Source organism: Tupaia chinensis, unplaced genomic scaffold (genome assembly GCF_000334495.1).
Source record: "Tupaia chinensis unplaced genomic scaffold, TupChi_1.0 Scaffold139833_1, whole genome shotgun sequence".
Taxonomy (NCBI): domain Eukaryota; kingdom Metazoa; phylum Chordata; class Mammalia; order Scandentia; family Tupaiidae; genus Tupaia; species Tupaia belangeri.
The window spans coordinates 1,249,118-1,261,153 of record NW_006199712.1 but is presented as its reverse complement, the minus strand read 5'-3'; the positions used below and the strand labels follow the sequence as shown (position 1 = coordinate 1,261,153).

The 12,036-nt window shown below is 38.1% G+C and overlaps 1 pseudogene; it reads right to left on the bottom strand.

Moving 5' to 3' along the window:
• Positions 1–9,203: 9,203 nt before the first annotated feature.
• The window catches only part of LOC102489854 (transcription initiation factor TFIID subunit 7-like), a 15,363-nt pseudogene continuing 12,530 nt past the window's right edge, over positions 9,204–12,036 (bottom strand).

The window sequence follows — 12,036 nt, the reverse complement described above, 5'->3', positions numbered from 1 at the left end:
ACATGGACACTACCTAGTGCCATTTTACAGAGTGAGAAATAGACAAATCAACTTCCAATACTTACACTACATGGATTTTTTTTTGTATTTGTTAAAATTTAAGTAGCTATTTAAAGAACTGTAAAAATAATGACCGAACTTTGAGAAATACTAAAGAAATTGAAAGAGATAGTAAATAGTTTAATTACATGAGGCAGAAGTCAAACTTTATGACAAAATAGATGAAGATGAGCAGAGAATGGTGAGGACAGAGGAGAAATTAACATTAAAAGAGTAAAGTACCTTTGGACTTTATCAAACATAAGTTCTATAAGTCACAAAAAGCTCTTTTCAACATGGAGGTATCTAACATAGTAAGTTTTAGAAATGTAGAATATACACTGGGGAAAAGTATTAAATACACACATACACACACACTAAAAACTGTCCCATTGAGAAAGCTTGGCATTAGTCTTTTGCTAATTAATTTAAGTATTGACTTATATAGCATATATTACTATAGTGACAATGAATAAAACCATAAGGAGCCTTAAGTTTCATCTATTCCAGGTCCCTTGTTCAATACACTGAAGAATACAGGTGGTTGTCAGCGGGGGCTGGGATGAGAAAGCAGGTCTTCTGGCCTCTAGTCTAGTTTCTGTAGTTCAAGCCTGTTTGCTTTGCTATTCATAGACCCCTGTCCCCAATTGTTAAATGTCTGTAACCTTTATTCTTCTTAAGGTTAGCTGTGGAATAAAAATTCTAGCATACCCTTCTTTTGCTGGTGGTAAAACACATACATAAAATATATTTGTTCTAAGAGTATTACTTTGGGGGAATAGGAAATAAGAAAATGATAAATATTGAAGAAATTACAAAAGTTTAAATGAACGCAAAGAGTTCTTATAGTAGTCTTTTATTTCTAGTTATAAATAAAATCAAGCCATAATTGTCTTACTTTTGAAGGTTTTTATTTTCCAGAGTTTTGTTCCTTCATATATTTAAATTTCTGGAGCTTAAGCTTGTAACATTTCACCATACTTTGATCCTCCACATTTTTTTTTATTGATTCTCATTTAAAGCAATTTCTTTTTCATGATCCACAGTCATTTTATGTATCTCCTTCTCTACTCTGGCTCATAATTTGTTTGCTTTTGGCCTTTAGATTATTGCTCCTTTTCATTTTTAGAATTGTGTGCTTGTAATTACTTGTGAAGTCTTATTACCTCTGTAATATTGGAAAGTACTTTGTCTTCTGAGCAATTTTCCCAGTAAACATCAGTATGTGTATGTTTTACATATAATTAAGAGACATGTAAGAAGAAAAGTAGACTGAAGTGGAGCTAGCTAAGATTTTCTCGTTCTATTAATTGCCACTTGGCTGCATCATATATTTCATTTGGCATGAATGCCTTTAAGGTGGTTTTGTTTGTTTGTTTGTTTTTGCCTTAGGGATTGCATGCTTGCTGGAAAGAGAGAGAAACAGAGAGAGTGAAAGGGAAAGTGAGAAATCACCCCTCCCCCCAAGGAGGGATCATAAACCTTTCTTCTCCATTCTCCTCCTGGGATCTTGGGCAGACATGCACACATGCCAGTGTGATTTTTTAAGCCACTGGAACTGGGAATCCAACTGCTGGTTGGCCATGTGGGAATCTAGCAATGTAATCATATGCCGTCTGCTAGCCCTGACTTTAAAGTAATTTTTAGAAACTATCATTCTATAATGCTCTTTAGGTTGTAGGAAAGTATTAAGTAACTTATGATATAGAGTTAATTATGGGGAAAATGTATAAATTAGTATATAAATCCTTTACCCATTTTCTTTGACCAGTTCGCTGGGATGTTTTATTTAAATTTAACTTATGGATTTTTATCTCCAAACATATAAAATAAACTCCATTTTGATCCATGGCCTCACATTCAGATGATGTCAGAAATTGGTGTTGACCAGAAAAATGAACAGTGTGATTGTTTATTAATTAATATACAAATTGACTATGAGAACACAAATTATACTGGTGATAAATTCATGACCAAAACTTTTTGTAAAACTGCAATGATATTTGGTGATTGTGTATCCTATGGTCCATTTCTTGAATGTATGAAGTCTGTCATGTGTCTCCTTTGTCCCTGTGTGTAGAAACACCGTAGAAGGTGAGGCAGGTGGAGGAAAGTAAGAGAAGTGGGGCACAGTCACTCTTTTTCAGTGGAAGACAAGTACATTTAAAATGTATCTTGTATTGGCCCTGTAGTGTAGAGGTTAAGGGAACCAGGTCCCACATGGTTGACCAGGGATCAAATCCTGGCTCTGGTGGATAGAAAAACACACTAGGCATATGTGCATGTATGACCCAAATCCTGATGGGATGGAGAAAGGAAAGAGAAAAGATTACATCTCTCTTCAGTTTTGTGAAGAAATTATGTGGGTCACAAAAGTTTTCAAGGGCTTACTAATCTTTCAATCATTATTTACCATTGACATCACTGAGAGTTCAGCTGAGTATAGAATTTAAGGCTCCAAATTACTTTCCTTTCAGTCTAGCTGTGCTGAGTGTCCTGATAAAACATGTTCCTAGGACCAGCAGTTAGCGTAACGTCTATGTCACTGGACTCCCATGTAGTCGACTGTGGTTTGAATCTCAGACCATGTGGCTTAAACTCACCCCGCCGTGTGTGTGTGCATGCCCAAGATCCTGAGAGGAGAATGGAGGAAAAGTGATTGTGGCATGGCCATCCCCCCTGGGGATGGTTTCTCACTTTCTGTCTCTCTGTCTCGCCCTATAGCGAAAACCTCTCCAAAAAAACAAAACAAAACACTGTGTTCCTCAGACTGGGACTACAAGGGAGGTCCTGGGTCAATTTCCATCCCAATCTGAGGGCCAGATGCAGTAGTATACACCTGTCATCTCTGCCACTCAGGGAGGCGGGAGCAGGAGGATCACAACATGGCCCATGGCCAGGCTCTGTCTTAAAAAAAAGAAAAAAGAACATTTTCTTTCATAATTTTTCATTATTCTACCCAGTGATGCTAAGAAAAGGTCTATGTGAATTGTATATATGAATCTCTCTCTCTCTCTCTCTCTCTCACACACACACACACACACACACACACATAGACTTCTAAGTTCATGGATTTATGAAATTAAAGTATGAGTTGACTGGGGTGCAAAGAAAAATAAAATCAGTTTATAGAATCTTTCTACCATGCATTTTCTCCTTTGGAAGTGAACTTCAAAGCTCTTTAATTAATTTACCTTGTGAAAATTTATAGTAATATGCTCCATTTGAGTATTTATTCACTTTTTATGGGCTTCAGAGTACTAGTCCAACTATATCAAACCTAAGGTCTGTCTGGAGTTCTCTCAGCAAGATTTCATCAATAGAATTATTCAGCTGTGTTCTGAATTGCAGCTTCCTCCTTTTTAATGGATGCGTAAACATGAGTCCATTTACTTGTTGTCTTTAGATGTTTGTCATAATCGCTTGTCACTAATGATATAACCCCTGTTTGCACCTACGTCATAGGTTTGTATTTCTTATTTCCTTTTCACTAGTTTAGGGAAAAGTGGAGAAAAAGGGGCATGTACTCAATTTGTAATCTCAATCAAGAACTCAATCATAGAGCACAATTTTTTGTTTGTTGATTAAACTCTGAAGTTTTGCACAAAGTTGGGCTGAAGATAAGATTAATATCACAATATTTAGATGTTACTCCCTAACAACTATATATATATATGAGGGGATTTTTTTGGCTATACGGCACGTGCGCTCGTCAGACAGACAGAGAGAGACAGAGAGATAGAAAGTGGGAAATCACCCCCCCAGGGGGGATGGCCACGCCGCAGTCCCTTCTCCTCTATTCTCCTCTCGGGATCTTGGGCATGCACGCACACGCACCCGGCGTGAGTTTTAAGCCACCGGGTCTGGGATGCGACCCACTGTCGACTACATGGGAGTCCAGCGACATAGCCATTATGCTAACTGCTGGTCCCAGAACAATATATTTTTTTAATTAGTGAATCAAAGGTACTTCTCGCATAGTAGGAGGATAGGTAGTTATGGATTAGTATTTTTATTATTTGATTTCCTATAGCATAGTATTCTTGTGATATATGATGAAGCTAGATCCTAAAATTTTGGCCTGGTAGAGATGAACCAAAGAAAGATTTGTTGATTATTGCCAATATAATGAAAATTATTTAAAAAGTGATTTAGTTTGGTGATAAAGAAAGATGAAGAAAAATAGTTCAGATTTGCTCTGTGTTGAAAACTAATGGTATGGGGAACCAGCAGTTAGGGTCCCATTCACCTCTGCCATCTTCCTTGTCAACTCCCTCATCCAAACCGTGATTGTCTCCTGCCTGAACTATTGCAATAGCCTTCCCAGTGGTCTACTTCTGCTCTTGCTCCATTCATTTCCGCAAACGGCCAGAGTGATCCTGTTCAAGTGGAGGTCAGATCATGTCACTGCTCACAGTCATGCAGAGGTTGTCATCTCACTTAGGGGGATTCCTAAGGTCACCACAGTGACTTCTAAAACTGACATCATCAGGTCTTTCTCGTTTATTTCTCTAATACCTACACCTTGCTTATTCTGCTCCAACCAGGAGACCTCATCACTCTGCATTAAGGATGCTTGGCCTGCTCACGTTTTGGGTTTTTTCCATTTGCTGTCGTTCCTCTCTAGGTACTCTGTTCCCAAACATATCCCATTCACTCCCATTCTTCACTTTCTCACAGACCTCTCCTACTCAATGACACCTTCCTTGGCCACTCAATTTAACATTTCAGCTCTCACCTAACTTTTATTATTTATCTTTTTTCTCCTTTTTATTTAATTTCATTACTTTGGTTTGGGTTTGCCTCCCCTACAAGGATTTAAGCTTTATCAAGGTAGGGATTTTCTTATTTTCAGTTGAGCTTTGACTCTTCTGCATAAAGAATAGTTGGGACTTAACCATGCTCAATCTACATTTATGGAAGAAGAAAGGACAGAAGGGAAGAAGGAAGAGACAGAAAAGTAAAAACTGTTGAATTTTATCCCAAATTGGCTTTGGAGGGAGATATTGTTATTCATTTAACGCTGGCTTGAGTTTATATTCAGTAGAGAATAACTTCTGTGTGGAAAAAAGTTACAATTTTCTCAATAATTTCTTCATTTCAGATTGCACACGTTAAGAATGTCACATTCTGCAATTATTGTTTACGGGTAACATCTTGAAATCATGTCCACTTGTCTTTACATGAATTGAATATTGGCAAATATATAAAAGGAAATTATCACATGCCAACCTACTTAGCATAAACTATGAAAGGAATTTATATGTTGAAGATAAAGAATGCTAGCTTTGAGTGAAGAACCCCTGTTGAATATTTGCAGAGCCATGGGAGGATATCTTTTGATTTTGAATGGGACCAGGTTTTGTAATCAATATACACATTCTCCCCAAAGCCTGCAAAACATTTTAGTTCCTTTACAGCTGTATTTTTTCAGGTCTCTTTTCTAATTACTTTCAACACATGACTTTTTTCTTTTTTTCTCCTTTTTTTGAGAGATTTTTGCTCTAAGATGCATGTGCTCACCAGAGAGAGAGAGAGAGAGAGAGAGAGAGAGAAAGAGACAGAGGGACAGAAACCAACAAATCAATCCCCAGGGGTGATGACTATGCTGCAACCCCTTCTCCTCCATTCTCCTCTCAGGATTTTGGGCATGCACACACACACACCCAGTGTGAGTTTTAAGTCACTAGATCCAGAACTCGAACTGCGGATGGCTACATGGAAGCCCAGCGACATAACTATTATGTCATCAGCTGGTCCCTACATGTTTTATTTCCGATGATGGACCTGAATACCTTTATTGGGGTTAAGGAAATCACAGGCAGAAATCTTATTTATACTGTCACCAATATATCTTAAAGTCTCAAGTAAGCACCCAGGTTGGAAGCCTTGAACAGACTTTAGATATTTTGAAAGACTTTAACAACAAAGTTTGCTCGGTTCCTTGTTGATAAGGAAAGACTTCTGTTGGAAGCTTGGACACTGCCTGCCTCATTGCTAGCTTTGTACAAAGCAGCTCTATCAGAACTCTTGTGTGCACTTTGGTTTTAAATGACAGACTTTGCTACTTGAATCTTTATGAAATTAGAAACAATGAAAATGACTACTAGTATTACTAGTATTAAATAACATGAATAAACTTTTTTCATTTTTCCACTTGTGTATATCTATATTTATCTATCTATAATCTATCTACCTACTTATCTATCTATCTATCTATCTTTAAAAAATTTTGTTACACATTTTTGTCTTTCTAAGCACCAACGTATAAATAGACTTTGCTTCTTCCAGGGTTTACATTTGAATCAAAGTCATGGCTGGCATTCCGTCACTTGTCTTTCCATCATACCCTCTCTCATAGGCATTGGATTGCAAGAATGCTCAAACTGACATAAACACCCAGACTTCAGGAAGAAAAGCCTGCAACTGAGAACAGAAAATTGGATTATTAGTGCTTTCTTTCAACCTTGACAGTGCTATTTTTGATGAAGGATTGAAAATTCCAGGCTAAGCCCTGTTTCTGATTCATTTTGATTAAGCCAGAACATTTGTATAGTGAAATGTTTATACATCACGTAGAGACAGAAAAACTGCTCTTTAAACTATAATCCTGGATAGAAAAGGATGGTAACAAGAATGTTTACTTGCAATTTTAGGACGTAAAGCAAATATTTGAGAGTGTGATTTTTTTTTTTTTAGCTCTCTTACAAGTCACTTAGAAAATAAAAGAACTCAAATGATCATTGAAATAATAGCAAAGATGATAGGTGAGGATTTTGCCCTGACATAAAAAGGCAGCATGAGAGGCAAATGCATTTGGCTCTCAGAAATTTGGAAAGCAGAAGTGCTAGTGGATTTAATTAGGACAGCTCTTCTAATCTGAGCCAGAGTTATGACAAGTACTTTGTAAGTTACTCAGCAGGACTGCCGTATCATGCCATGTCAGGGGCTTCTGTGCCAGTCCTAAAAATTGGCTAAGATCCTTAAATTGCCAAATAATTCCGTCTCAATGGGGACCATATTGCTTTGAAAGATAGCCATGTGGACATGTTGAAGTGTCAAAAATGCATCAGAAGTAACCTAAAGAAGATATCTGTCTTGGTAGATGTGCTATTTAACTCTCTTTTTTTTTGAAATCTGGTTACTAGATAATTTGATTGGCATTTCTAAAGTGCAAAATGGTTTCAATAATGAGATTTTAAATTGAGCCGCTGAATGTGTTTACGGGCTTTTAATAGTGTCAGTGTGTGACAAAGGGGAGTTCTGAGAGGATGAGCCAAGTTCAGGAGCCCAGGGGACTCAGAGCCCGGACTACTACTACCCTTTGGTGTTCCCATTTTATTTTCTGAACACGAATCCCCTATTGACCTTGAATGAGACACACCTGAAATATATTGGGGAGAAAGAGGTGAGAACTGGTCAGCAGAATACTAATTTGGCTTCAGCTACTTACTACCGCTGGCTTTTTGGCTATTGCCTCTAGCATTCAATTGCAAGGCCCTCTTTCTTGAATCAGTGCTCCCCATGTGGAGGTCCTAAAAACAACTCCTTAGTTTTTCGACATCAATGCGACAGAGATGAAGAGAGGCAGATAATTACATGAAGCTTCTACAGTCAGTGCACTACCCAGCACGTCGTTAAGACTGCAATTGGAAAAGTAAATAGTACACACATGTATGTACATATTTTTCATTATCTGTGAATATAGACTTGGAGTATAACAGCAATTGAATGGATTTGGAGTCGTTTATTAAATTGACTTCATGTATTTTCATAGCCATGAGTTTAAAGAACTGTATTTTTAAAGAGAGTTCACAAACCAAAAATGATTTGCAATCACATTAATGGGAAGATGCAAACTGAAGACCTTCAGGTATAGAGTTGAACACAAGAGGGTATTTAATGTCTATAAGAACTTAGGGTTCATTGGAAGTTAAGCTTTCATTATGTGCTTTTTGTCAGTTTTTGCTTCTGATATTAACCTTTTTATAATAAAGTTATCAAAAATACTACTATATCAATGTCTTTTGTGTCTTTTACTGATCATTTTCACAGTTACTACAATATATAAACATTTGTGCTACTTAGTATTGGAGGACCATGGCACACCATTGGAAACTGGCTTCTTAGCATTGTTTGTAAACACTGCTGTTGGTTGTGACAGGATTACTGTGTTTAATTACCTCATGATAGTCAATCACTAACATGGCACCTGTCGCTTAAATTGCTATATTATTAAAATGGCCACATTCCCTTAAATAACTGTAACTACTGTCAAATAGATGATCTTTTAGTTTTTTAACATGGAAATGAGTTGCTTTTATTTATTGTGTTAGAGACAACTTTATGAACTTATTTTCACCTTTACATGTGGGAAATTACTTTGAATAGGTGAGAAAATAGCTACTACATGGAAAAACATAATGTTAACTAGCCTCACTACTTCTAGACAAGTTCTTCTGGTTCATCTCAGATGGCACCACAGAGCAGCCCAGCAACTTCTGGCAACTGGAGAAATATAGCAAAGTCCTGAAGTGTTGCTGTAATTATTAAGGTTGAATTGTTCAGTCCACTAAACCTACAACGTTCCTACACTCACTTTTCTGTCTATATAATCCTACTTTTTTTATTTCTGTCTATATAATCCTACCTTTTTTAAATTTCTGTCTATATAATCCTACTTTTTTTATTTCTGTTTTTCTTTTTTGTGAGAGAGATTTTTGCTATAGGGTACGATTATTTACCAGAGAGACAGAGACAGAGACAGAAAGTGGGGAATCACCCTCCAGTGATGAATGTCCACACTGTAATTCCTTCTCCTCCAATCTCCTTTTGGGATTTTGGGCACACACACACACACACACACACACACACACACACACACTCATGCCCAGCATGAGGTTAAGCTGGTGGGTCTGGAACTCAAACCGCGGTCGGCTAAGTGGAAGTCCAGTAACATGACCATCTGCTGGGCCCACAATCCTACTTCTTATAGGATGACTACCTAGCAAAATGTATTGAAAAACAGATAATTCAAAAGAACTTTCTGCATTAAAGGGAACAGACATTACTGCTAGGTCTTAATTGTCCAGTCTGAGTGATGAAGCCAAGGCTTTTCTAATGCTGACCACTCTGAGGGCTGAAATTAGGTACTGAAGTTCTTCTCACTTCTCTAAGACTGAGTCTTGCTCTTCTTGCAAAGAGCTGAGCTGCTCCTTTTCACAGTCTTCCTTTTGTTTGAGTTCATCTAAAACAGTCTGAGATCTATTCTTACGGGCCAGGTTTTCCACTTTCATGGTAAGATCCTCCTGTCCTTTGGCCCTGTCCTGGGTCCCTTGGAGGCTGTCTTTCATGTTTTCAATCTGTTTTTGAACCCCCATAAGCAGCTGGTTGTTTCCTTCATTTTCTTGGCGCTGTTCATCTGATTCATTTAGCTTGTCCTGCAGCTGTCTCTCCAGATCTTCCTCGGCATCAATGATGTTTATATCTTCTTCATCTTGCTGCTGTGTCTCGTCTTCATCTAAACTGCCCCTGCCGAGGTCACTGAATATCTCCTGAAGTTCATCATACTCTAAGGAGTCATGGCACTGCCTGTGATCAGAAATTCCAGGACAAGAGATACCAAGGCCCTGATTTTCTGTCTTTTGTTTCCACCTCAGCAATTACTTCCCAACGAGTACTGACAGCCTCTGCATTTGTATTCACCAACCGTTTCACTTCTTTTTCCACATCTGGAGATGCAATATACTTCTTTTTTGGCTGTCTTTTGGAGACTTCTCTTTCTGGCATTCTTTCTTTCTTTTTTTTTTTTTTTGAAGAGGTTTTTTGCTATAGGGTGTGTGCACTTGCCAGACAGACAGAGAGAGACAGAGAGACAGAGAGTGAGAAATCACCCCCCCAGGGGGGATAACCACACCGCAATCCCTTCTCCTCCATTCTCCTATCAGGATCTTGGGCACACACGCACACGCGCCCGGCGTGAGTTTAAGCCACCGGGTCTGGGACGCAAACCGCAGTCAACTACATGGGAATCCAACGACATAGCCATTGCACTAACTGCTGGTCCCCTGGCATTATTTTCTTTTAAGGCAGAGAAATTCCGTGGTCCAGAAAGTAAGAAAGCAACCTGACTGGTCTGGGAATTGAATAGCAGTTGGCCATGGGAGAGTCTAGTGCCTTAACCACCATACCACCTGCTGTTCCCTAATTGCTCTAATTTTTTTCCCTCTTATGCATTCTGCTCCCTGACTCCTTAACCATATACCGCTTTAATCACAATCTAACTTTGGTTGTTGTAACTAGAGGAAACAAAATAGTTAAAATTATTACATTTTTTTCCATTTTTCAGTCAACATTTTCAACTTCCAAATTAAAATGTAAATTTAATATAATGCGATTTTTATACTACAGAAATTTATACCACTATTTATATAATTTTCATTTTTCTTGCTTTATTGTACTGACTTTGAATGTTCACTAATATATTGAATTGAGGGGCCAGCGGGTGGTGTGGTGGCTAAGTGCACTGGACTCCCACATGAGTGACTGTGGTTTGAGTCCCAGACCTGGTGTCTTGCTTTCTCGCTTTTCCTCTCTCTCTCTTTCTCACTCTTGTTCTTCTCTGGTTAAATTGAATAAATAAACAAATAAATATATAAAAAGTTATATAAAATAATTCCTTTTTTTTTTTTGGAGAGGGCACGTGCGCTCTCCAGAAAAACAGAGAGAGACAGAGATAGAAAGTGAGAAATCACCCCCTGGGGGGATGGCCATGCCACAATCTCTTCTCCATTCTCCTCTCGGGATCTTGGGCACACATGCACATGCGCCCAGCGTGAGTTTTAGCCACCGGGTCTGGGCCACAAACCGCAGTCGACTATGTGGGAGTCCAGCGACATAGCCATTATGCTAACTGCTGGGCCCTATATAAAATTATTCTTTAAAAAATATTGAATGGACATGATGATAATGGGCAGCTATATATTTTATTCCCAAGTTAAATGGAATTATTTTAACATTTAATTGTTATGTATGGTTGCTGAACTTTTAATGAATATCTCCTTATTAAAATCAAGCAAGTTCTTTAGTTTTTATACCAGTGGATGATGTTCTTTTTTAAAAATATAATGTTTCTGCATCTGTTAACTTTTAATGAATATCTCCTTATTAAAATCAAGCAAGTTCTTTAGTTTTTATACCAGTGGATGATGTTCTTTTTTAAAAATATAATGTTTCTGCATCTACATTGACTTCCATTGCTTTTTCAAAAGGGAATGCCATGCATGTCAGTCAATACAGAGATATCAATCTCCCCGCTTTATCATTCAATATCTTTTCCATGCTTTTCCCAATAATTGTTATTATTTTTTTTTTAAACAATCAATCACTATTTCTCATTTTGCTTATTAAAAAGACTTCACCCATCATGAAATACTTCCCAGACCGGTTCAGTTGAGAATACTATACATGTCATCATCAACAGGTAATAAACCATATCTATTTCTCATTAACATCCTGCCTATTATTATTTTTAATGTTTTTTATTATAAATTTTTTTTTTCTCATCACAACACACATATGAATTTTCCATCCAAAATACACTGTGCATTGGCTCAATCAAGCACATCAACATATATGTTCTCAGCAAATGATTTCCCAATTTTTGTGTCCTGCATACCTTGCCTTTTGTTTTGCCATCCTAGATTCCCCATCCCCACCCTCTGCCATGTCCCGTCTTCCTCCTCCATTGTCCCTAACATTCATGATTGCCCTCAATGCCTTCCGCCCCCCCCATTCAATTGTTCTACCAATGAACTCAATTAGTCTAGGTATATCCACTAGCTAGCACAGCTGACATATCCTTACACATGTATCCAAATCTGATCCTAGGCATAAACCCCAGGGAGTAGAATGAACATACGCAGCCTTGGCGCCCGGCCGGCTCCCGCTTCCGCCGGCCCAGCAGGACCCCGGGGGAGACGCGCAGAGCCCGGAAAG